Raw genomic sequence first — 25,789 nt, forward strand, 5'->3', positions numbered from 1 at the left:
AGACGTGCACCACCTCACCTGGCTAGTTTTGTATTTTTAGTAGATACAGGGTTTCACCTTGTTGGCCAGGCTTGTCTTGAACTCTTGGCCTTAGGTGATCCACCCATCTTGGCCTCCCAAAGTGCTGGAATTACAGGTGTGAGCCACTGTGCCTGGCAAATTTTTTTGCTTTTTAAAATGAATATGTTTTTACTTGAGTATATATTAGTGGAATTGCTGGGTCATATGGTAATTGTATGTTTAAACTTTTCAGGAACTACCCAACTGCTTTCTTCAGTTCTTCCTCACTTAAATAAGTAGTTTGTGTGTGTGTGTGTGTGTGTGTGTGTGTGTGTGTGTGTGCAGTGCTGCAATCTCTGCTCACTGCAACCTCCGCCTCCTGGGTTCAAGCCATTCTCCTCTCTCAGCCTCCCAAGTAACTTAGATTACAGGTGCCCACCACCACGCAGCTAATTTTTGTGTATTTAGTAGAGATGGGATTTTGCTGGGATTATAGGTGTGAGCTACCGCGCCCACCCATTTATGTGTTTTTTTGAGACAGAGTCTTGCTCAGTCGCCCCGGCTGGAGTGCAGTGGTGTGATCTCGGCTCGCTGCCTTGTCTGTCTCCCGGATTCAAGCGATTCTCATGCCTCAGCCTCCTGAGCAGCTGGAATTACAGGCACACGCCACCACGCCCGGCTAATTTAAAAAATATTTTTTAGTAGAGACAGGGTTTCGCCATGTTGGCCAGGCTGGTCTTGAACTCCCAACCTCAGGTGATCCACCCTCCTCTGCCTCCCAAAGTGCTGGAATTACAGGCATGAGCCACAGCACCCGGCCAATAACTAGTGTTTTTAATTGTAAAGGAAACACATAAAACTTACCATCTTTTTTTAAAGCATAGAGTAGTGCAAATTGTATTCACGTTGTATGCAACAGGTCTCTAGAACTTTTTCATCTTTCAAAACTAAAATTCCATAGCCATTAAACAATAGCTCCCCCACTTCATGCAGTATTTGTCTTTTTGTGACTGGCTTATTTCACTTAGCATAATGTCCTCCAGGATTCTCCATGTCGTAGCATGTGAGAGGATTTTCTTCCCTTCTTTTGAGATGGGGTTTCACTCTGTCGCCCAGGCTGGAGTGAAGTGGTGTGGTCTTGGCTCACTGCAACCTCTGTCCCCCACCCCACCCCCGGGTTCAAGCAATTCTCCTGCCTTAGCCTCCCCAGTAGCTGGGATTATAGTTGCCTGCTACCACGCCCAGCTAATTTTTGTATTTTTAGTAGTGACGAGGTTTCGCCATGTTGGCCAGGCTAGTGTGGAACTTCTGACTTCAGGTGATCCACCCACCTCGGCCTCCCAAGGTGGTGGGATTACAGGCATAAGCCACCGTGCTTGGCCTGATTTTCTTCCTTTTAAAGGCTGGATTATATTTCATTGTGTGTATATATATATTGTTTATCCATTCATCTGTAGATAGTCATTTGGATTGCTTCCACCTCTTGGCTACTGGGAATAATGCTGCTATGAACATCAGTTGCAAATACCTCTCTTTGAGATTATGCTTTCAATTCTTTGGATATATACCCAGAAATGAGACTGCTGTGTCATGTGGTAATTTTGTGTTTAATTTTTTGAGGAACTTCTGTACCGTTTTCAACAGTGGCTACATCATTTTACATTCCCATTAAGGGTTCTAGTTTCTCCACATAATCACCAACAATTGCTATATTTTTTATAGTAACAGTCTTTCTTTTTTTTTTTTTTTTTTTTTTTGAGGCAGAGCCTTGCTCTGCTGCCCAGGCTGAAGTGCGGTGGTGGCGATCTCTGCTCACTGCAACCTCTGCTTCCCAGGTTTGAGCGATTCTACTGCCTCAGCCTCCCGAATAGCTGGGATTACAGGCGTGTACCACCATGCCCGGCTAATTTTTGTCTTTTTGGTGGAGACTGGGTTTCACTATGCTGGCCAGGCTGGTCTCGAACTCCTGACCTTATGTGATCCCTCTGCCTTGGCCTCCCATGTGCTGGGATTACAAATGGGAGCCACCACGCCCGACCTATAGTAGCTGTCTTAATGGATGTGAGGTTACATCTTATTGTGATTTTGATTTGCATTTCTCGGATGATTAGTGATGTTGAGCATCATTTCCTATGTTTTTTGGCCATTTGTACGTCCCTTTCGAGAAATGTCTGCTTAAGTCCTTTACCCATTTTGGTGGCGGGGGTGTTATTTCCTTTTTTGTTGTTGCTCAGTTGTAAGAGTTATTTACATATTATGGATAATATCTCCTTATGAAATATATGATTTGCAAATATTTTCCCACATTCCATAGGTTGCCTTTTCATTGTGATGATTACTTACTTTGACGAACAGAAGTATTAAAGTTTGATGTAGTCTCATTTCTCTGTTTATGCTTTCGTTGCCTGTGCTTTTAATGTCATATCCGTGAAATCATTGTCAAATCCAAATGTCATGAGTGTTTTCCCCTCTGTTTTCTTCTAGGAGTTGCATATTTTTAAGTTTAGTTGATAGCTTGTAAGTCTTACATGTAGATCTTCAATCGACTTTGAGTTCCTTTTTGTATATAAGATAAGGGTCCACCTTCATTCTTGTGCATGTTGATGTCCAGTTTTCCTAGCACCATTTATTTGAAGACTCTCTCAGCATCATGGGGCAGGGTAAGAAAAAAAGAAAAGACTCTCTTTTCCCCCACTGAGTGGTTTTGGCACCCTTGTTAAAGATCATTTGACCATGTACATGAGAGTTTACTTCTGGGATATTTATTTTATTCTGTTTGTGTGTCTGTCTTTATGCCAGTGCCACGTGGTTTTGATTACTTTGATTGCATATTGTTTTGTAATATGTTTTGAAATCAGGAGTTGCGAGACCCCCAACTTCGCTCTTTTTCAAGATTGTTTTGGCTATTTGGGGTGCCTTAAAATTCCATATGGATTTTATGATGGATGTATATTTTTTTATTTCTGCAAAAAACCTTCCTCATTTTTTGTGTTCCATCTGCCACAGGACTGTTGTATAATATACTGTATATTCCTGGTGCACTTCTCTCCTGTAGTCAATTGTCTCAACTCTTACTCATTTCTCAGAGCTCAGCTTAATCATCACTTCCCTAAGGAAGCTGTCCCTAATCCTTCCCTCACACAATGCCAGGTTCACATGTGACTATGAACGTGTCCTTCCTATTCTTTTTGTAGTTGACTTTACATTTGCATACTGTATTTGGTAACTTACTTAGTATCTAGATTTCCTCTATATAGTATGCTTCATGAAGGTAAGACCTGGACTATTTTTGCTCATTGCTATATCCCTAATGCTTCACTGCCTGACATAATATGTGTTCATTAAATGTTTGTTGAATAAATGAAATATGATTTCTATTTGCATTTCTAATCTTATTTCCCATTTATAATTATAGACTTGTAGTGCTTGACTGAGAGATCAAAGACTAAGTGATGTCTAGTCTTTTTTTGTTTTAAGACAGAGTCTTGCTCTGTCACCCAGGCTGGAATGCAGTGGCGTGATCTCGGCTCACTGCAACCTCTGCCTCCTGGGTTCAAGCGATGCTCTTGCTTCAGCCTCCTGAGTAGCTGGGATTACAGGTGTGTGCTAACACGCACAGCTAATTTTTGTATTTTTAGTAGAGACAGGGTTTCACCGTGTTGGCCAGGCTGGTCTCGAACTCCTGACCTCTGGTAATCTGTCCGCCTTGGCCTCCCAAAATGCTGAGATTACAGGCGTGAGCCACCGCGCTGGCAACATGTTGTGTTTTATAATATGTACATCATGCCTTTTTAAATTATGATTTTGGTTATTTCATATTTGGTGATGTAGTTAATGAATTAGCTTTATAAGCTTCACTGTGGTTTCATACACATTTACAACGTTGATTTTCTTCAGCAATTTGCTATTATATTTTCAAAGTACTTAATGTACTCGTAAAATATGTACAACTATTATATGTCAATTAAAAAATACTCCAGTATAAATACCAAATGAAGTGTTTATTAATCAAATCTTTTTTTTTCTTTTTCTTTTTGAGGTAGAGTCTTGCTGTGTCACCCAGGCTGGAGTGGAGTAGCTCACTGTAACCTCTGCCTCCCAGGTTCAAATAATTCTCGTCCCTCGGCCTCCCGAGTAGCTAGGATTACTGACATGTACCACCACGCCTGGCTAGATTTTGCATTTTTAGTAGAGATGGGGTTTCACTGTGTTGACCAGACTGGTCTGAAACTCCTGGCCTCATTTGATCCTACTGCCTTGGCCTCCCAAAGTGCTGAGATTACAGGTGTGAGCCACTACGCCCGGTGTAATTTTTAAATCCTTTTGATAACTTTTTGTCTATATGTTTTTCAAATTCTTGTTTCAAAATTTGTTTTTAAACAGCTTTATTGAGGTGCAAGTACTTTTAATGTTATTATTTTTGTGAGTTTATTGCAACTTTAAGGGGTACCAGATATTTAGCAATGATAGTAGTGTCTTATTTAAGTCCTTATTGCACAAAGATGGAGCTAATCTCATCATTTTATGTGGGTCAAAATTTGAAATTTTTAAAAATCTTTTTTAAAATTTTACTTTCGGTGTAGGCATTTGTGTTTTGTTAGGATATCTGTGTGCAGAAATAATTAAGTCAGAGCCTTGAATTGCTGATCCATGATTTCATTGATATGTTGCAGGTTTATGGAATTGTTACAGTTGTAAGTTGTTTTTCTTTGCCTTTTAATCATAATAATAACAGCAAAACCTAGAGTGGTAAGTTCCAGGAACTGTTTTAAGTGCTGTATAAGCGTTAGTTTATTATACACATTTGGTTATTAGGATTCTCCAGAGAAACAGAACCAATAGGATATATACAGGAAGTGATTTATCGTAAGGAATTGGCTCATGGGTTTATGTAGCTTGACAAGACCCAACATCTGCAGTCCACAAGTTGGAGACCCAAGGAGAACTGATGGCGTAAATTCCAGTCTGAAGACGAGTAGGTTCAAGACTTGAGGAAGAGCCACTATTCATCTCTGAAGGCAGGAAAATGCAGGAGGAGTTATTCCTTAGTCAAGGGAAGGGGAAGAGCAGCCTTTCTGTTCTACTCAGGCCTTACACTGATTTGGTGAGACCCACATTATGGAGGGCAGTCTGCTTTACTCAGTCTTCTGATTCAAAAGTTAATCTCATCCAGAAACACCTTGACAGACACATCTAGAATAATGCTTGGCCAAATACCTGAGCATGCTGTGGCCTAGTCAAATTGACACATAAAATTAACTGTCACATTTATGTCCTAGGATGATATGAAGATGAATGAACAAATCTAAAGTGTCTATAGGCCAGGAATGGCAGACTCTACTATAAATAATTGTAGTTTGCTAGACTCCCCATCTGTAAAATAAAGGGCTTGGGCTGCTAGATGGTCTGTAAGGCTCAGTGAATCCTAGAACTACTAAAGAACCTTAGAGACCATTTAGTAGTCCAACATCTTCATTATAGCTGGGAAAATGGACTGAGAGAGGGTAAGTGGCTTTTCCAAGATTATTCAGTGAATTGAGAATTCAGAAATATGGAATTCCAGGCTCAGTTCTATTGCCCTTATCCTCAGTTTCCTCATCTGTGAACTGGGCTCCTGGGATGATTTATATCTAAGTGCTCTCCCAGCTTTATACTTCTGTACTATGTGTTTAGGCTTAGAGTCTAGGAATGAGTGAATCTTTTGACTATTTTCTGTTGGGTTTTTATCTGTTTTACTCTTTGGGTCTCCATCTCTTGATTGCACATATGACAGTACTCTACCCCAAATTTCAGTTTCCCCTTTAATAGTAATGAGTTTGAACTGAATTTTATATACTTTGAATGGGAACAGTGACAAATTTTAGGAAGTACTGTTTCATTCGCATCTGTGTGAAGAGACCACCAAACAGGCTTTGTGTGAGCAACAAGGCGGTTTATTTCACCTGGGTGCAGGTGGGCTGAGTCCAAAAAGAGAGTCAGTGAAGGGAGATGGGGTGGGGCTGTTTTATAGGGTTTGGGTAGGTAAGGGAAAATTACAGTCAAAGGGGGTTCTCTGGCGGGCAGGGGCGGGGGCACAAGGTGCTCAGTGGGGGAGCTTTTGAGCCGGGATGAACCAGGAGAAGGAATTTCACAAGGTAATGTCATCAGTTAAGACAGGAACAGGCAATTTAAATTTCACTTCTTTTGTGATTCTTCAGTTACTTCAGGCCATCTGGATGTATACGTGCAGGTCACAGGGGATATAATGGCTTAGCTTAGGCTCAGAGGCCTGACACTGTTTATGGGTTTTTAATAGTGGATATCCTGTTTACTTTTACACTGATCTGAATGATTGAGGATCTAATGTAGACCCATGCCTTGGTTAGTACTGTGCTCTAGAATTAATTAAACTCAAATCTAATTATATTAATCTTTTAGCTAACAGCACTAATGGAGGAGAGGATTTTTGTTGATGCTGGAATATTATGGGCAAGCTTCCTGGGAATCAACACTGCTTTTGCCAGTGGTCACCTACCATTATTTTTCAAAAACACTCTTACTCATCTCTACTTATAAATACAATTAATTAGTTGCAGAATGTTGGATAGAGTGGCAGCCCTTGGACAGGCTGAGTGACAGCTGCTACAAGACAGTAGGAGGCAATAAGTAGACAATTCGTGTATATATACTTGAGAACAAGTAGTAATTTGGTGGAGCTGAATTGGGTGCCATGTTTATTACAGCCAGTGATTCAACCTAAGGCTGAGAGCCCTAGCAAGGGAGCAGTTTCAGAAAATTGAATCTGTAAATAAAGTCTATTTTAAAAGTCATAATCATTTGTTAGGTTAGACCCCGACCTCGATGAAAAGTATCAGGAGGACATATATCCCTGTTTTGAAATTTCAGGCAGTGCAATTAAAATATTCCTGTAAAAAATCAGACATATTACTTATTAAAGATACTAATGAAGGCAGTGCTATCAAAATAAAATCATATGTAATCAAATCAGAAGACTTCTTAATGTATTTATAGAATCCATGTTTGAAATTGACAATTTTAAGTAGTCATGAAATTCAATGTGCATTAACAAGTATCTGTTTATTTCCTAATATGTACCTCACATTGTGGAAGTTTTTTGAGGTATGGGGATGGGAACTTCTTTGTTATAGTGGCTTTACTAATGAGCAGCATAGCCTTGTAAAAAATCACTTCCTTTTAAAAGAAACTGTCATTTAAAAATGTAATATTCAGTGCAAATAGAATAGATATAAAATATGTGCATAAAAATAAAATAAACCCCTGCATGCCCACTACCCAACTTGAGAATTATAACATTAGCAATACAATTCTACCCATGTACTACTTCCCTATCTCATCTCCTTGCCTTCCCACCACCCTGTAACCATTAGCCTTATTTTTGTAATAATCATTCTGTTTTAAAGTATAGTTTTAACATGTGTGTATACAAACTTAGATATTTAGCTTTCTTATTTTGAGAAATAAAATAAAATGGTTTACATATTGTTTTTTACTCAGTATTGCTAAGATTTTTTGTTTGTTTTTGAGACAGTCTTACTCTGTCTCTCAGGCTGGAGTGCAGTGGTGAGTGGTGCGATCTTGGCTCACTGCAACCTCTGCCTCCTGGGTTCAAGTGATTCGCCTGCCTCAGCTTCCCAAGTAGCTGAGACTACAGGCATGTGCCACCATGCTTGGCTAATTTTTGTATTTTAGTAGAAACGGGGTCTTGCCATGGTCAGGCTGGTCTTGAACTCCTGGCCTCAAGTGATCCGCCCTCCCTCGGCCTCCCAAAGTGCTGAGATTATTACAGGTGTGATCCACCGTGCCTGGCCTGCTAAGATTCTTTTTAAGGTTTTATGTAGGCATAATTCATTCATTGTCACTGCTGAATAATATTTCACTTTGGGAGTTTACTAGAATTCATCTGTTCTCCTGTCGATGGGCCTTTGGGTTGTTCGCAGGATGTTTTATTTTCCTGGTATGATCAGTGCTGCTAAGAACAATATGTATCTTTTGTTGTGTGTGTCTTTATTAAAGGGTCTTTCTCTTGTGGGGGGTGTGTGTGTGTAGGATATGCATATACATAGAAACACAAAACTGTATATATAGGAAGTCTCACATATGTAATCATAGGTCTTGGAATGTGCAACTTTACAAAAGGAGGTAAAATTGTTACCCAGAGTAGTTGTACCAATGGGCATTCTCACTAGAATTATATGAGTTTCCATTGATTCATATTTTCTCAACGCTTGCTATTGTTTGAGTTCTTTCTTTTTGCCAATCAATTGGGTGTGAAATTTTATTTCATGATGATCTTAATTTGCATTTCTCTGATTACTAATGAAGTTAAACATTTTTGCATATGTTTATGGGCCATATATGTTTCTCTCCTTATATATATTTATCTCCTTTGACTATTTGCTGTTGGGTGGTTTATCTTTCTCATATTGACTTTAAGAGTCCTTTTCATATTCAAAACACTAAAGCTTTGTGGTTATCTATGTTGCAGGTATCTTCTCTAAGATACTTTGCCTTCTCCTTTTACTATTTTTTTTTTTTTGGTACCTTTTGATAGACAAATTCTTAATTTTAATGTAGTTAAATTTTTCTGTCTTTTTCTTTATGGCTGGTGCTTGCTTTATGTATCTTGTTTAAGCAATTCTTCCCTGTGCCAGTGTTGGGAAGCTAGTCTCCTGTTTCTTTTTTCTAAAACTTTTAACATTTTGCAAATTATTTTTTGAGCCTCACTTTTCAGGTCTTCAGAATGCAGGTATGGAACTAGATGTTCCCTAACAAATGTTCTGTTCTCTTACTCTTTGATACTGTGAGCTGAAGCAGATTTCAGATATGTGACTGTGTTTTCAGAGTATGCAGTGTTCTTTTTTATTTATTTATTTATTTTTATTTTTATTATTATTTTTTGAGATGGAGTCTTGCTCTGTCACCAGGCTGGAGTGCAGTGGTGCGATCTCTGCTCACGGCAACCTCTGCCTCCTGGGTTCAAGCGATTCTCTGCCTCAGCCTCCCTAGTAGCTGGGACTACAGGCGCCCACGACCACGCCCAGCTGATTCTAATTTCTTTTTTTAAAGACTTTTTTTTTTTTTTTAAATCGTGTATCCGTAACATTAGGCAAAATTATTTAAAGTCAACAAATTTTTATTCAAGGAATTCCATTTTATGATTTCTTCCACTGTCCATCAAGGTCACTTTAGATCCTCTAAAAAGCTGGAGTCAAAAGATTTATCTTCAAGTTAGCCCTTTTTAATGAAACTGGTGCTTATTTTAATCCAGTTGTCCTGTCAGCCCATAATTCTTTTTTTTTTTTTGAGACAGAGTCTTACTCTGTCACCCAGGCCAGAGTGCAATGGCAGAATCTCGGTTCACTGTAACCTCCTGGGTTCAAGTGATTCTCCGGCCTCAGCCTCCTGAGTAGCTGGGATTACAGGCACCTGCCACCACGCCCAGCTAATTTTTTGTATTTTTAGTAGAGATGGGGTTTCACCATGTTAGCCAGGATGGTCTTGATCTCCTGACCTTGTGATCTGCCCACCTTGGCCTCCCAAAGTGCTGGGATTACAGGCAGCCCATAGTTCTTTTATTTTGGCTTCTGTCATCTCCTTTTAATATGGATATACTGATAAAGACTTCAGAATTCACCAAGAATCTTTGGGATCTAATTTCTTCAACCAATTTAGGGTCGTTTTTACTGTAGGTGGTGGATCTGCCTGGTTCTCAGTTTGACACCCTGTCTTAACATGAATAAGTTCAAATCATATTCATTCCTAAGTGATCACACTCAAGAATAGTATAGATGTGTGGAATATGCCAATACCTAAGGTAAAAAAGTAGGTTATCAGGTCTTTCATATGTTTAGTAACTGTCTTTTTCAACCTTTTAGCAACTGTCTTGTAGTTCTTTCCCACAGATCTAGCAATAGTCCTGTGAGTAAAGTAAAACCACAGTTACTCTATGAGGCGTTTCTAAGGACGTGCAGGCTACAGGAATGCAGTGTTCTTTTAGTAACCTTTCCCGCTATGAAGTTTCATATTTACTCCTACTTCTCTTTCTCTCATTTCCCCAGCGTCTTCCTTCCTGTTTTCTTCAGTAACCAGCTGAATTCTGTAGTATCCTGGAGTTTCGGTGTTGAAACAGCATTTTTGATGTAAAATTTTATTGAGATATTTATGGATATACATGGAGTTGTAAGAAAAAATGCAGACAGATCCCACGTACTCTACCCAATTTCTCCCCAATGGTAACATCTTGTAAAATTGCACTATAATGCCACAACCAAGATACTGATGTTGATGCTGTCCACCAATCTTTTTCAGATTTTCCATATTTTGTATTCGTGTGTGTGTGTATGTGTGTGTGTATGTGTTTAGTTCTATGCAGTTTTATCCCATGCATAAGTTTGTATATCCACCGTCACATCACAGACCAGATACAGAAGGAAAGAAACATTATTTAAAAACAGTGTGGGCCGGGCGCAATAACTCAATCATGTAATCCCAGCAATTTGGGAGGCCGAGGTGGGTGGATCACCTGAGGTCAGGAGTTCAAGACCAGCCTGGCCAACATGATGAAGCCCTGTCTCTACTAAAAATACAAAAAAATTAGCTGGGCGTGGTGGCAGGTGCCTGTAATCCCAGCCACTTGGGAGGCTGAGGCAGGAGAATTGCTTGAACCCGGGAGATGGAGGTTGCAGTGAGCCAAAATCACACGACTGCATTCCAGCCTGGGCAACAAGAGTGAAACTCTGTCTCAAAACAAAACAAAACAAAAAAACCAAAACCAGTGTGATTTAAAGTCTCTGTCACTGAGTACCCTCAAATTGTTCCATGTGCCCAGTTTAGCTGGTGCCCACACAGTTTTAGAGAGCAATCTCAGGTTACATAATTTAGAAGCAAATTGATTAACTGAAACTTTGACCTGAGAAAGCAGAGGAGCTTTAGTCCTGGGTCCTGGGAGGCCAGTTGGCATGGTCCTAAAGTATAATAATCATTTATTTTAAATTATATGCCCATGTGAGCCTGCATTGGAAACATCCTAGTAAAAGCTACTTAGTCCATCATACCAAAAGGAGTCATTAAAATTCTACCTGCTTATTAGCAACTAAAAACTAGTGGTAGAAAGAGGGAGTGATAATCCTTCTAAGAAAGCAATAAAAAACCTGCCAGCTTGTGCATTGGTTTACAGCCCCATAAATGGAAACTTACATTATTGTCAAGAAGGTAGTCAAGGACATTTGAATATTGTATTTATGGAGAGCTACATACACTTTAAGTAACTCATATCCACCCCAACATACTTAAACACGCAACATCTTTAGTGAAGTTCATTCATTTACTCCTTTATTGCCTATTTATAACCAGCTAGGCACTATATGCTAGGCAATGGGGACCAAGTGGTAAATAAAAACAAAAGTGGTTCTTGTCCTTATGGACCTTATAATCCAGTTTAGAATGGAAAACCCAACACATTTTTTATTTACTCATTTTCATAAGTGTTATGAATAGGATACAGAGATAGCAGAAATAGAATATGTTTTGATAGGGTAACTGGAAGTTCTGTCTGAGGAGATCACATTTAAGCAGATAACTGAAGGAATGAGGACTACTTCTGCAAAGGGGTTTGGGAGTAGATACTGGAACCAGCTTGCTCAAAGACCCTGAGTTGGGCAAGAGTCAGGAACATTGGAGAAGCTGAAATGAGGCTAGTGGGGCTGAAGGGCACACTCAGTGGAACCGGGGGAAGATGGCAGTGAATGGGATATAGGAACTTCTTGGGAGCATTTGAGTTTTGTAATCTAACTTCTGGTAGCTGTGAAGGTGATTTGGAGATACGGAGGGTGATGATAATAAAGTTGTCTATTTAATCCATTCACACATATTTATTGAGTATCCTATCACATGCCAGGCATTGTTCTACTTGCTAGGGATGGACTGATGAGCAAAACAGACAGAAATTTCTGACCTTTTGGTCCCTACATTCTAATGTAGGAAGCTGTTGTTAGTGTACAGGGTAAAATAATGTAACAAAGAGCTCCAAAATACAGTGGCCAAAAAATTATAGACGTTTGGTTCTCTGGCATGTAACAACCCAGAGAAGGTAAGCAGCGTCTTTTCTTTCCTTTCCGTTTCCCTTTCCCCTCCCCCCTCCTCCCTCCTTTCCTTTCCCCTCCTTTCCTTTTCCTTTTCCTTTTCCCTCTCCCTCTCCCTCTCCCTCTCCGTCTCCTTCTCCCTTTTTTTGAGACAGGATGTCACTCTGTCCCCCAGGCTGGAGTGCAGTGGCACAATCTCGGCTCACTGTAACCTCCGCCTCCTGGGTTCAAGTGATTCTCCTGCCTCAGCCTCCCGAGTAGCTGGGACTAGAGGCGCCCACCACCATGCCCGGGTAATTTTTTGTAGTTTTAGTAGAGATGGGGTTTTACCGTGTTATCCAGGATGGTCTCGATCTGCTGACCTCGTGATCTGCCCCCCTCGGCCTCCCAAAGTGCTGGGATTACAGGCGTGAGCCACCGGGCCCGGCCAGCAGCCTCTTTTCTATGAGGCCATCCAGCATTCCAGGCAGAGAGGGTCAATTCTATCTTTCACAGCATTTGGTTTTCAGGTTCCAACCAGCATGAAGGAAAAGGGAGTCCAAGATAAGCTTCTTTAGGAAGGTGACAGGAACTTTCACATATTACTTTTGCGCAATACCATTGGAGAAATCTTAGTCACGTGGCCCTCCCTAGCCACAAGGGAGACAGGGAAATGTAGTTTCTGGTTGGAAAGCCAGAGTGTTCAGGAAGAAAGGAAGAACAGATTTGGGAGGACAATCCAGTGGACAGGGAGACAGGCAGTAAACAACATAATTGTAATATCTCCTATGCTAGTGATGAGTGATAAAGGAAAAATAAAGCAGAGAATGACGATAGAAAGTGTCAGGGTTGAGAGTTGCAGTTTTTCAAAGGGTGACCAAGGCCTCACTGAGGTGTCATTTGAATAAATCCCCAAATGAAGTTTTGTGAGCACGAAATACCATTTTGGGTTGTTATGAAGCCTATAAGAATGCATGGTTGGTTTTAACATGCTTGAGTCTTGGACCTAATCAGACCCCATCAGAAAGTAGTTAGCATGGAAAGACACCGTTACGCCACAGTTTCACCTACTGCAAGTAATACAAGGCCTTAATGAATGTTTTTTTGTTTTGTTTTGTTTTTGTTGTTGTTTGTTTGTTTGTTTGTTTTTTGAGACAGAGTCTCACTCTGTTGCCCAGGCTGGAGTGCAGTGGTATGATCTCAGCTCACTGCAACCTCTGCTCCCCGGGTTCAAGTGATTCTCCTTGCCTCAGCCTCCTGAGTAGCTGGGATTACAGGTGCCTGCCACCACACCAGGCTAATTTTTGTATTTTTAGTAGAGACGGGGTTTTACCATCTTGGCCAGGCTGGTCTTGAACTCCTGACCTTGTGATCCACCCGCCTCTGCTTCCCAAAGTGCTGGGATTACAGGTTTGAGCCACCACGCTCGGCCAATGAATGTTAAATTAATGAGTTATGCTAGGACCTGGACTGAAGTATCTCATTTTCTCTTGGCTTTTTTTTTTTTTCTTGTTTTTTGGAGACAGTGTCTTGCCCTGTCAGCAAGGCTGGAGAACAGTGGCGCAACCACAGCCCACTGCAACCTCAACTTCCCAAGCGATTCTCCCACCCCAGTCTCCCAAGTAGCTAGAACTACAGGCATATGCCATGACCCCAGCTAATTTTTTTTTTTTCTTTTATAGAGATGAGGTCTCACTGTGTTGCCCAGGTTGGTCTTGAATTCCTGGGCTCAAGCTACATATGCTTTGAGTAACTCATATCCACCTCCCTCAGCCTCCCAAAGTGCTGAGATTGTAGGCATGAGCCACTGTGCCCACCCTTGTCCTGGCATTTTCTTAGATGGAAAGCTTAGCTCCCAAAGAAGGGAGAAACTGAGATTCTGCCACACAGTTAAGAGTGTTGCACATACTTGGACTGTAGAGGTATTTGTTGGGGGGGGGGCGGTGGTGGGAGGGGAGATAGATTTTTGCTAAGGGTAGAAATTATTTGTGGTCTGAGTCTGCTGTAGAGCTCTAGTTAACTTCAGTTAGCCATTGTCAGTGCAGTTTGAGGATGTGGTGACATGAAAGAGGGGAAGTATTTTCATTTTTGCCCTTGATCTTCCATTCATTTTTGCCTTTGATCTTCCACATCTTGCTTAGTAGCCTTTCCAATTACAACAGGCAATATTTTCCAACCTTTTACTATTTTCTTTAATTATATTTGATAGCTGCTTTAAACATTTTTACATAAAATACATAAGTACTTAAAAAACAGAACTTTTCCTGTATCACTTTTTAAAGGATAACTCATTTGTTTAATGAGCCAAAAGAAAATAATTTTCTGCCTATTTTTTTCTCTATTCCCCTTCCTACTTACAACATCCCTAGGTTGGAGTACATAGATTGTCTTTGGGATTTCTTATTTTTGTAGTAAACTGTGTTTCACTAGGGAATTTACAGTTTTTGAAGGGAGATAAGAAACATTGTTACATAATGAAAATCCAAGACAGAAAGTGACAAGTGCCATGAGAAGGTAAAAGTAAGATGCTGCTATAGTTCAGAGACTATGGCATGAGATGAATAATCCTGTCAGTCTGCTTCCACAATTGTGAAAGGAGACATTAAAGCTAACTACGAGCTTAATATATAATGCTCTCAAAAGGAATTTTCCATTCTTGGAAAAGGGAAACATTTGATCTGTCATCCTACTGTTTAAGTATTTTTTAAGCCCCATCTTTTCCTAGGCACAGATAAAATCTATTGTTTTCCTCTCACACTATGCCATAGGGAAAAATTCAATTCAGATTGGAAAAAGCACTGCTAATCACTTCACAGCATTTTGTAGAGTTAGCCTTGAATCTTTCTTCCTTTCCCTCACTCCATCTTACCCAGTCCATCACCAGTTCCACAGATTGTGGTCCCCTGAATTGTTGTTTGGATCTACTCTTGCTACTCTTATTTCATCTCTGCAAAGCAGCTAGGCTGACTCTTTTTAAAACATACATTAAGTTAGTTTCCAGCTAAGAATCCCTAGTAGCTCCTTTCATACTTAGAGCACGATTCAAACTGCTTACTCTGCCTGCTAGGCTCTGCATTCCTGCCTGCAACAGTATCTCTGGCCTTCCCTGAGGGATCTACCCTCCTACTATATTCTGTTTCTACTGTGTGCAATTTTCCCACTATATGGAATGCTGTCTCCCCGAGGACCCCATTTCTGCTCCTCCTTCAGAACTGAGTTCAAGTGTCTCTTCCTTAAAGAAGCCTTCCCTGACCCAGGCTAATGTCAGACCACCCAATCTTACAGGGCCTCATAGCACCTTGTACTTCTCTTATGTACTTCTTCCTGCAATTGTAATTAATGAATTACGAGACTAGTTATTAGCCCCCCTCTACCTCTAGAACAACATCTGAAAAATAAAGAAGCATTTAAAAAATTATTATTATTTTTTCGAGATGGAGTTTCGCTCTTCTTGCCTAGTCTGGAGTGCAGTGGTGCGATCTCGGCTCACTGCAACCTCTGCCTCCTAGGTTCAAGCCATTCTTCTGCCTCAGCCTCCCGAGTAGTTGGGATTACAGGCGCCCACCATCACGCCCAGCTAATTTTGTATTTTTGGTATAGATGGGGTTTCACCATATTGGCCAGGCTGGTCTCGAACTCTTGACCTTAGGTGATCCACCCGCCTCGGCCTCCCAAAGTGCTGGGATTACAGGCGTGAACCACTGTTCCCGGCTAATTAGAAGCATGTGTTTTAGTTTACTCACTACTCCACCCAGTGCCAGTGTCCAGTCTACTTCTGGGCACTGGAATAAATGCTCAAAAAATATTTGTTGCGAAAGAAAAAGCAGAAAATTCACAAATTATGTAAATTTAGTTTTGAATTTTGTTTAGGTCCTTACACTTGATCATAAGTTTTCTAATTTTGTTGGAGTGTTTACAAAAGACAAGAGTATATCACATCACCTGGGAGCCGTTAGAAATGCAATTCTCAGGCCCCTGATTCAGACCTACTACCCCAGAAACGCTGGGTAGGGCATGGCAATCTGTAGTCTAACAAACCCTCCGGGTGAGGGTGATGCGTAATAAAACTGAAAACCAGTGTTCTATTAAAACACTGAGTGAAGGTTGACTTTGCCTTAGTTCAGCCTGCTGTAACAGAGTACCACAGACTGGGTGGCTTAAACAACCCAGAAATTTATTTTTCAAAGTTCTAGAGCCTGATGAGTCCAAGATGAAGGCTCTGGCAGATAGGATGTCTGGTGAGGGCACTCTTCCCGGTTTGCAGTTGCTGTCTTCTGGTTGAAATCAGAGAGAGAGGGATAGCAAACTCTTTGGCCTTAAAGAAAATTCTTTTTATAGCTAATTTTTTTAAAAAAATGCTTAGCCGTTTATTATAAAGGGTACTACAGAGGATACAGATGAAGAGACGCATAGGGTGAGGTATGGGGGAAGAAGCTCAGAGCTTCCAGGCCTGCCCTGGGGGTGCCACCCTCCAGGAACCTCCACATGTCAGCTATCTGGAAGCTCACGGAACCCCGACCCCTTGGGTTTTTATGGAAACTTCAGGACATCAGCATTCCTTCCCCCAGGGTATAGGGTGGGACCCTCTCATGCTAGGCTCTTAAGACCTACAATAAGAAAGGAGGAAAGGAAAAGGTCAGAGGTCTGCCCCTGAGTCCTAACACACCCAACAACAAGGGCTATGGAAGTTATGAGCCAGGAACCACGGATGAAAACCAATATATATCGTAATACGACAGGCTACCCCCTGGTTTTTGACTATGGATTTTTCACGTAAAAGTATATACTATGCACAGTCATTAATAATTACTTCAACCCATCATAGTATATGAATGTCTTCCAGGATGAGGCCACTCCTGTTTGTGGGTTTCCTCTCAATCTTGTCAGCTTCCAAAAGCAAGAGGGGCCTTGGTAAATATATATAGCTTTACCCTTTCAGGCATCTGGGATTATTGAGCTTATAGACAGTGTTATCTCTTGCTCTGAGACTCTTGAGTTGGTAACATAATATTTAATTTTCCTCAATCAATATCCCATTTATTCATTTCTTTAATTTCAGCTAGTATTTCTCCTTCTCTCCATTAGCACCGTAACTTTTTCAACATTGGAAGAGACATTGGAATTGCCACTGTGCTGGTCTAGATCACAGGCAGCAGTACAAGTCTGGCAAGTACCTCCTCCTCAGTCTACTCCCATTCAGAGAGGGTAAGGTTACAAAGGTGCAGAACTAGTGAGCTATTTTTACCACCAGGCAATATAGCTGCGATCACTATTAGCCCCAATTTTGCTAGATGGATTGAAGGCAAATCCATCATGACCTTAGAAATTTTGACATAAGGTTTAAAAACATAGTTTCAGTTTTTTGCTTAGAAATCATCCCTGCTGTTATAACACTTGTACTTGCAGTCCTGGTCCTAGGGCCACTGCATCAGGTAGGGGAGAAAAAATTAATATTTTTTTCCTGAAGTGATTTGAGGAAGAAAGAACAAACTATAGTCATTATGCTAATGCAGTCCTTCCTTGGCAGGAACTACATAGTCATATCAGAGTGAACCCCAAATATCTGAGATAGGTCCAGTTAATTTAGGAAGTTTATTTTGCCAAAGTTAAGGACGGTCTGTGACAGCCTCAGGAGGTCCTGATGACATGTGCACAAGGTGGTCCGGGTACATCTTGGTTTTACACATTTTAGGGAGACCTGAGACATCAATAACTATGTACCTTGGTTTAGTTGGGAAAAGCCGGACGACTTGAAGCTGGGAGGGGCCTTTCAGGTCATAGGTAGATAAGAGACAAAAGATTGCATTTGTTTGAGTTTCTGATTATCCTTTCCAAAGGAAGTAATCAGATACACATTCATCTCAGTGAGCGGAGGGATGACTTTGAATAGAATGGGAGGCAGGTTTGCCCTAAGCAGTCCCCAGTTTGACTTTTTCCTTTAGCTTAGTGATTTTGGGGTTCCAAGATGCATTTTTCTTTCATACCAGTATCTTCCCCACCCCTCTTCCCCAGATAAACCAGAAAAACAGAGAAAAAAAAATCTAGCAGGGACACTCTAGTCCCTCTCATGTTGAGGTGTGAGCACACACACTCATGAAGGTGTGTAAGCCAGCCCTTCATGCTTTTATCTCCCTGTTTTAGACAACCAAGGTTTCAGTTGCCCATTCTACTTCTCTGTCAAACTGTTAATCTAAGGAGAATATCTCTCTACCCATTGTTGGACTTTGTGGGCTGTACAGTGTGTTCCTTGGTCTGAAAAAGTGATGGCCAGCAATCCAAATCCATGCAATATCTTCTATATTTTTTTCTGGTACTCTGAGCATTTTCGTCTTCCATTAGACAAGCAAAGCCCACTCCAGAGTCAGTGTCTATTCCTGTCAGGTCCCATTTTTAGCCTCCCCACAGGGCTACCAGCATTAGTCTCAGTTGCCAGCTATATTCAGGGCCTTCCCACCAGAGAATCTGCCCCACAGCCATCAGCCATCTGCCCCTTTGTCTCTTTTGCTGAGAAACAGAACAGTTCTTTCTGGCATTTTGTGCCTGAGAGGGTGCGAAAGGAACATGTCTAGATTCAGCCCATCTCTGTAGTGCTACAATACCCCCTTATCCACTCATTTCTTGGGCCCAGGTGGCCACCACAAGGATATCTACTTGTCGATTCCAGTCGACTTACGAACCTGGAAGGGAGTTCTGATGGGCACTGACTTACTCTCCTTTAATGCCCCCTCACATCTCCACGGGGCCATGCTTCATTTGGGCATTCTTTCAATAGGCCAGGTGTCCATGGCCCTCTTGTCTGAGTGTATGGCTAGGCCATTGGTCACTGCCCATGAGTCAGTAAAAACCCAAACACAGGGGTTTGCACCATTGTTCAATTCTTCCATCCCTGTTAGAAAAACTGCATGCAATTCAGCCCGCTGAGTGGATCTGTTTTTACCTTCTTTGATCTAAGTAGCAGCCTTTCAAACAGGATGGTGTCCATTCACTTTGGAACTGTCTGACTTCTTTTAAGGGCACTAACTCCTCCAGGCTTTACTGCCATGATCTAATCACCTCTCAAAGGCCCTACCTCCTAATACCATATTGAGGGTTAGGATTTCAATATTAAGAATTTGGGGTTGGAGGGGGATCCCATACATTCACAACACTTGGTAAGTAAAGTATAAAGTCCAGTTTACACCTCCTTACCTATTTATAAAATTAAGTGCTTTGTTTCTGACCAACAGTGGATAATGAACTGCTTTTTGCCCCCTCCCCATTTTATCAGTTGATGTCTTCAGATGTCAACTGGAATGTAAACAAGCTCTACTTGACGAACTGAACTGTAAACAAGTCAACTCAAACCTGAACTTTAAAAAATAAGGGTTCTCCAACTTCTGTCTCCTGAATTCTGACTTGTATATAGTGCCGTGTAAGTCCAGGATTCTATAGTAACTATTGGAGGGTTTTAATTTTTTTCAAAAACGTTTATTGTAAAAGGACAAAACTTTTTTTTCCCCCTAAAGCGTAGATTGTAGTTTCTGATTTTGTATCTAAAGCATTGTGAAGCATTAGCAATTTTTGAATGTGCATATTCTTGACTGTTCAGGCTCCAGGGTTGTACCACACAATCAAGTTGTTGCTGATGCATTGACTGCGTTGTTAAAAGAGGTCACTCATCCCCGATTTTGCCACTAGCTTTTAATTTGCTTCCTGTTTGACTCAAAGACACTATTTTGACAAAACCACTTCCATCTGATGACTATTAGATGATCCATAGGAAATTAATTGCAGGTTTCTTTCTTGTACAACAGGTGTCCAGGTTTCATTGATTCTCTTTCTGATATGTGGTTAGAAGCAGAGTTTGAATGGGGATTCTTTCTTGAGATTACCAAGAAATATTTTTAAGTGTTTAAACAAGAATTTTTATGTTAGAATCATTTTAGATTTAAAGAAAAGTTACAAAGATCATGTAGTTTCCATATACCCTGCACCCATTTTTCCTATTGTTAACATCTTGCACTAGTAATGTGTAATTTGTCACAATTAATGAATCAATATTGATACATTATTTTAAACGAAAGTTTACACTTTATTTAGATTTTCTTGGTTTTTCTTTAATGTCATTTTCCTGTTCCGGGGTCCCTTTCAAGATGCCACATTAATTTTTTTTTTTTTTGAGATGGAGTCTCGCTCTGTCACCCAGGCTGGAGTGCAGTGATGCGATCTCAGCTCACTGCAACCTCTGCCTCTCAGGTTCAAGCAATTCTCCTGCCTTAGCCTCTCATGTAGCTGGGGGTTCCCGCCACCATGCCCGGCTAATTTTTTTGTATTTTTAGTAGAGATGGGATTTCACCATATTGGCTAGACTGGTTTTGAACTCCTGATCTCAAGTGATCCACCCGCCTTGGCCTCCCAAAGTGCTGGGATTATAAGCTTGAGCCACTGCGTCTGGCCCCACATTACATTTAGTCATCATTTCTCCTCAGGCTCTTCTTGACTGTGACAGTTTCTCAGACTTTCCTTCATTTGGTGATGTTGACAGTTTTAAGGTTTACCGGTCAGGTATTTTGTAGAATGTCCCTCAATTGGGATTTGTCTGATGTTTTCCTCATGATTAGACTGGTGTTACTGAGTTTTGGAAGACGAGAGATGAAGTGCCATTTCGTATCATATCAAAGGTGAATGTTATCAGCATGATCTACCACCGCTGGTGTTGCCGTAACTCAGCTATCTAAAGTAGTGATTGCCAGGTTCCTCCACGATAAGTTACTATTTTTCCTCTTTCCCTACTGTACTCTATGGAAACAAGTCACCAAGAGTAGCAGATTGTTATTTAAGTAGGAGTTTCTAAACAGTATCATTTCTTGCTGAGTGAGACCTTCTCCATTGTTTTTCAGTATCTCCTTTTTAAGTTTTACTTTAATTGGGAGACAGGTGTATGCAGTTGACATGTTTCAAATGTTGACTTAAATTGTGAAGGGATTTGACATTAAAATAAATATTTCAGTGAATATTCTGGAGCACTTAGTTGGAACCTAATATATTTGTGTAAATGCTCCTGTGTCCACCTGTTGCCCACATCTACTCATTCCCACGTCCAGTCATCCCCCAGTCTCCAAGCCTTCTCTATTTGCCTGTAGCTCCTGGAATCTGATTGCCTCATAGCTAAAACCTTTATGAAAACATTTGGGTAGAGTAGTCCAGGATTTCTTTGCTTGGTAAGAACTCACTTGCTGAAATGGTTTTTATTAAAATATGTTTGTGTTTCACTACTGTTCTTCTTTTGCCAGAATAGATGCAGCCCTAAAGATTTGCTTGTCTTCCTAAATTCCTTTCTTAATACCTCATAGTAGTGACTGAGCTATTGATCTGAAGGGATAATAGCAGCCCTACACGTGCTTTTTGCAGGTTCTGATATCTTAAGAACTAACTGAGAGCTTTGAAAAAGAACATTGCCTTACTGACATAAATTCAAGCCTGCTTCAAATCAAATAATATATAACGTGTATCATAAAGAATGTTCATTCCTAGAAATCATCAGATTCAAAAGGAGCAAAGGATGAGGAAGAAGGAATTAAAGCAAGTGATAGTACTTGCTCAAAGACTGATAACCAGGGTCAGTGCCATGGGAACATTGTCTTCAGCAGTCCCACTCACTCTCTACCCACCCCAGTCCCAATTCGTGTCCCTGACTTCTTTTTTTTTTTTTTTTTTGAGACAGGTTTTTGCTCTGTTGCCCAGGCTGGAGTGCAGTGGCATGATCATACTGACTGCAGCCTTGACTTCCCTGTTCAAGAGATCCTCCCACCTCAGCCTCCCGAGTAGCTGGGACTACAGTCGCGTGCCACCATGCCTGGCTACATGTCCCTGGCTTCTAACATGTATTTAAAGCACTTCTCAGAAAGACTGTCCCAGTAGGAAAGGTGCACAGAAAGTAAGCAGTTCACTTTTTATTTTTTTTGGAGACAGAGTCTCACTCTGTTGCCCAGGCTGGAGTGCAGTGGTGCCATCTTGGCTCACTGCAACCTCCGCCTCCCAGGTTCAAATGATTCTCGTGCCTCAGCTTCCCAAGTAGCTGGGATTATAGGCGTCTGCCACCATACCCAGCTAATTTTTGTATTTTTAGTAGTGATGGGGTTTTGCTATGTTGGCCAGGCTGGTCTTGAACTCCTGACCTCAGGTGATCCACCTGCCTTGGCCTCCCAAAGTTCTGGGATTACAGGAGTGAGCTACCATGCCCAGCCAGTTTTAGGTAAATTTTAAAGGTTTTTTCCTTAAAGGCCTACTTTTACTAATTAGAGAAGTAAAACATATTTAAGCAACAGCTTATACTTTATAGGTAACAAAAAGTTGGTCAAGTTCTAGTTTCTGGTGTGCAGTGTTTATTTGTTTAGCTCTTCTAAATATACTGGGATTTTCAACAAAATTTTTTGTTTGATTACACATGAATAACATTAAATAATTAAAGTCACATTCTTCCATGTTATACCAACTCAATTATTTATGATTTACCAGTTATTAGACTTTCTCACCTCTTCAGTAATTTTAGTTTATTATTATTTTTTATTGATACATAACAGATGTACATCTTTTGGGATACCTGTAATATTTTGATACATTCAAAAATGTGTAATGATCAAATCAGAGTAATTGGGATATCCATCACCTTAAACATTTATCTCTTTTTTTTTTGCTGGAAACATTTGGAATCTTCTTTTCTAGGTATTTTGAAATATACAGTAGATTATTGTTAACTATAGTCACTCTACTGATCTATCAAACACTAGGTCTTATTCTAAGTGTATGTTTGTACCCGTTAATCAACCTCTCTTCATCCTCCCTTCCCCCCAACCCTTTCTCTGAAAACTACCAGTCCACTATCTATCTTCATGAGATCCATTTTTGTAGCTCTCACATATGAATGAGAACATGTGGTATTTGTCTTTTTCACTTACTTCATATTCATATGTAGCGGTGAAAAATATGTCCCTAAATGAGACCCTTTCTATCCTCCCAGCTTTAATATAAATACAAAAGATGATACTAGGGATAAAGCAACCTCCTTATTTTCATTCCTTCAAATGCTAGTCAAGGTAACAGATGAAGATCAGAAAGTACTAGGAAAAGAAGTCACCATCACATCTTGTGTTGAAATTTGTTAGGGAGTTTCAATATCGAGGAATGAGTATGTCATGCAGCAGATGAGCCTCTAGGATGAATTTGATTAATTCTTCCCAGCAGCAAAATCTCATAATCAAATAATGTTGCTTGAGGCCTTCTTTTGCTTTGGAGTTAGAGAACCTAAATTGTGTAAGCTGTGGTGGATTTCCATTCTTTTGTATCAAGGATCGATCATCTGTGTGAATTAAAAGACCAGATTTTCTGTTGGGCTGTATATATGAGCTTGTTGGGAAGAGTTAATAATTATGAGTAAATACATTTTACTGGATTTAACTTCCTAATGACAGGCATCTCTACCAGATTTGGTGATACTGCAAACATGGAAGGGACACAGGCATCTGGGTTTCTTTGCTGGCTCTGCCACTAGTTTGTTGTGCAATTTTTTTTTTTTTTTTTTTGTAGTTTGTTATGTAACCTTCTCAATGGTCCTCAGATTTTCATCTGTATAGTGAGAGTGAAAAGGCCAGAGCATTGCTTAAACCCCTTAAGACTGTCTAAATTTGTGGCTCAGAATGGGAAATAAGAGTAGCAATATTGACTGTCTTCCCAATTACCTGTTAGGCTCATGATAAGGTGCATTACATAAAAATGTAAGAGGAATCTGATTTTCCCACAAAACGTTTCATGTATAGTTGGGGACATGATCTTAACCTGGTGTCATATTCTTTGTTCTAGATATGACTACAAATATGAGAATGAATAAAATATGTGAAATGTGAACATGAATAGATTTCTAGGTAATACCCATGGGCTATAGAGCTTTTCAAGATAGGCGTTTTTGGCCAGGCCTGGTGGCTCACGCCTGTAATCCTAGCACTTTGGGAGGCTGAGGCAGGCGGATCACTTGACGTCAGGAGTTAGAGACCAGCCTGGCCAACATGGTGAAACCCTGTCTCTAGTAAAAAACAAACAAACAAACAAAACCCCCAAAATTAGCCAGGCGTAGTGGCATGCTCCTGTAGTCCCAGCTACTTGAGATGCTGAGGCACGAGAATCATTTGAGCCTGGGAGACAAAGGTTGCAGTGAACCGAGATTGCCCCACTTGCACTCTGGCCTGGGTGACAAACATTCCTAAAAGTAGTTGTGAATGGAGTAAATGTACAGAGAAAGATCTCTGTATACTGGATTCCATATTCCTCTTCTCCTTGCTTTCTGTATGACAGACTCTTACTCTCTTCCACTGGTATTTTTTGAGCACCTCTTTTGAAATTAGAGGCGTGCCTCATACTCTCTGATGTTGGGGAGATTGTGTGGGCCTGTTGGCTTCTGTGTCTACATGGCTTTCCAATGGTCAGAGCTGGGGCAGGTCAGCCCTGAATGAGGCTTTGAATCTCAGCCTGTCTTGAGTTAGAGAGAATTTTGGGAACCTCAGGCTGCTAGCTCAGCAGTTCAGCATGTTTGCTAGTATCGTTCTGACTTTGTGTGGTCATGTTTTTGTAAGACTGCTGCTACCTGGCTCGTTGTGATTAAGACTAGCCCTTGTATTTCGGGGCCAGAAACTGGTCCTCACTCTGTTTATCCCCTGTGAAGTCCTTTTATGGGTACAATGGTTGGTACCTCAATAACTCCAAAGGTAGGAACATGTTTTCTTTTAGCTAAGCCTCTAGGGAACTTAAGCTCTGCCCAGACCCATACCTGTGGTTGGGTCTTTGTTGCCCAATTCTGATGTTATTGATGCTCACCCACTAACTGCCTTTTTACCAGATTTCCCTGATACTATACTCTGTCTGCTTTTACCTTGCTGGGTATCCTGATGCTCACTGCTCACCTGCCTGGACCTTTGGTGTTGCTGCACTGTCTTTTCTAGTAATGTGCTCTTGTCACTTGGATTTCCTCCTAGGCCTTCCTTCTGGGTCCACCTCCAAGCACCTGACATTCTGTACTCCTTTGATCTGTCATGCTGTCTGCCTTCAGTAGCTTAATTATGAAAATCAGTAGTTTTCTTTCTCTGGCGCCTTTTTAAAAAAATCTATTGCTAGGCCGGGTGCAGTAGCTCACGCCTGTAATCCCAGCACTTTGGGAGGCCGAGCAGATCACATGAGGTCAGGAATTGGAGACCAGCCTGGCCAACAAGGTGAAATCCCGTCCCTATTAAAAGTAGAAAAATTAGCCGAGCGTGGTGGTGTGCGCCTGTAATCTCAGAGACTTGGGAGGCTGAGGCATGAGAATTGCTTGAACCCGGGAGGTGGAGGTTGCAGCGCGCTGAGATTATACCACTGCACTCCAGCCTGGGCAACAGAGTGAGACCCCTGTCTTAAAAAAAATAATTAGGGGCAAGGGAGAACCAGAGTCGTGACAACTTCGTATTGAAACAGACTCTCGGAAGCTCATACTTCAACTTTCCATCAGGCAGATAGCTTGGTAACTCTCAAGACAACCCATCAATTGCATTGTGCAGTTGGTTTCTTGTGCCAAAACCATCAGTGCATTCATTTATTTGTTCACTCATTCCTTAATGTCTGCACAGTTACTAAACATCTACCTTTAGCTAGGCAATGGGGGTATGAGTATGTGTGCATGCGTGTGTGAGTGCGTGTGTGAGTGA

At 40.9% G+C, this 25,789-nt stretch overlaps 1 protein-coding gene and 1 non-coding gene across 7 annotated transcripts in view; one reads left to right on the forward strand and one right to left on the reverse strand.

Annotated features, from left to right (window-relative positions):
* The window catches only part of ATP11C (ATPase phospholipid transporting 11C), a 209,373-nt gene that overhangs the window by 13,225 nt on the left and 170,359 nt on the right, over positions 1-25,789 (forward strand). The gene's annotated exons all lie outside the window — the stretch shown is intronic.
* Positions 9,898-10,000, reverse strand: LOC111536257. Its single transcript, XR_002729689.1, has one exon. It is a non-coding gene; the product is annotated as a small nucleolar RNA SNORA18 (small nucleolar RNA).

The sequence above is a fragment of the Piliocolobus tephrosceles genome, chromosome 12 (genome assembly GCF_002776525.5).
Source record: "Piliocolobus tephrosceles isolate RC106 chromosome 12, ASM277652v3, whole genome shotgun sequence".
Lineage (NCBI taxonomy): Eukaryota > Metazoa > Chordata > Mammalia > Primates > Cercopithecidae > Piliocolobus > Piliocolobus tephrosceles.